The sequence below is a fragment of the Crocodylus porosus genome, unplaced genomic scaffold (assembly GCF_001723895.1).
Source record: "Crocodylus porosus isolate Cpor-Errol unplaced genomic scaffold, CroPor_comp1, whole genome shotgun sequence".
In the NCBI taxonomy this organism is placed as follows: Eukaryota; Metazoa; Chordata; order Crocodylia; family Crocodylidae; genus Crocodylus; species Crocodylus porosus.
Window position 1 is genome coordinate 16,941,660 of NW_017728928.1, and position 1,443 is coordinate 16,943,102.

Here is a 1,443-nt window from a genome sequence, read left to right on the forward strand (position 1 = left end):
TGGTTCTTATATGATGGCTTCTGTGTACGATCTGCTCTGAACACAAAAGGTTAGGTTTGAGGTCTCAGTTACTATTTGGTAAATCAAGACCTCAGATTTTCAGTGGTATAAATGAGAGGAGGATCTGCAGTGTTTTTCATTTCCAATAGAACTGGAAACTTCATGCAGACTTGCTTTAGCAGGCTGGGACGTAGGAGTTTTCTCTGGCTGGCACAGAAACTAGACCTGACCCTAGAGGAAACATGATCACTTAGAAACATTCTGACCTCCTCGTACACATGCATGCACTCACACACACTGCTCTTACTTTTGGAAACACTGCCTTAGCAGAGGCCCAGCTGGCTGTAGTGGTTATTAACTTCTCTAGAAGAGATATTGTAATTTTTCTCTCTTCTTGGAGTCCCAGGATTCCCAAGGGCAAAAAATTGGTCTTTGAATATTTTGCCTTCAAATCAAGATCCTTATGGTCATGAAGGGGCTGCACAAGTGTAACTGTGGGCAGAAAAGGGCTATACATCAGGTATGTACCATCTATTCTTTTCAATGAAAGCTTAGTTTGCAGCCTTTTAGGTTCTCATATCTCTTCATATTGTTTTTAGGGGGAAAACAACCCTCAGCTGAGTTGTTGGATTGACTGTCACTGAGAGAACGTTATGACACGTGGACAAATCCTGATAGGGGCTGAATTGCTACAGCTTTTATGGGCTTCAGTGAGACTTAGGATGGGGCTTCACAGTTATACAAATGGATAAATGCCTGTGTGGCAACTGAGGTTTTTGTGCTTACTCAGGGGTTCCATGGTGTAATGGTTAGCACTCTGGACTCTGAATCCAGTGATCCGAGTTCAACTCTCGGTGGGACCTAAAGATTTTTGCCTCCATATTCCTGAACAGGGACCAGGACATTTCCCCCACTAGGAGTATGGACGGACCCAGGGGAGGCACTGCTATGCCTCAAGTCAGGGATGAATTAGCTAGGAAATTTTGTTGGAGGGGCTGGACATATTTAAATCAGTAGGTCCAGATGCTTTTCACCTGAGAGTGCTGAGGGAATTGGCAGGGATCATAGCGGGGCCCCTGGCACGGCTCTATGAGTGCTCATGGGTCACTGGCTAGGTACCAGAGGATTGGAAAAGGGCCAGTGTGGTCCCCATTTACAAGAAGGGGAGAAAGGAGGACCCGGGTAACTATAGACTCGTTAGTCTCACCTTGGTCCTTGGGAAGACCTTTGAGAAAATTATCAAGGAGCACATCTGCAAGGGCCCAGCAGGGGAGGTAATGCTCAGGGGCAACCAACATGGGTTAATTGAGGGCAGATCCTGCTTTCCTTTTATGATCAGGTCACAAAGTCCGTGGACAAGGGTGTTGGGGTGGATGTCATCTTCCTGGACTTTAAGAAGGCCTCTGACACTGTTTCCCACCACATTCTCTCAAAAAAACTAGA

The 1,443-nt window shown here is 45.9% G+C and overlaps 1 non-coding gene across 1 annotated transcript; it reads left to right on the plus strand.

Moving 5' to 3' along the window:
* Positions 1-791: 791 nt before the first annotated feature.
* On the plus strand, positions 792-863 carry TRNAQ-CUG. Its single transcript has one exon. It is a non-coding gene; the product is annotated as a tRNA-Gln (tRNA).
* Positions 864-1,443: the final 580 nt, after the last annotated feature.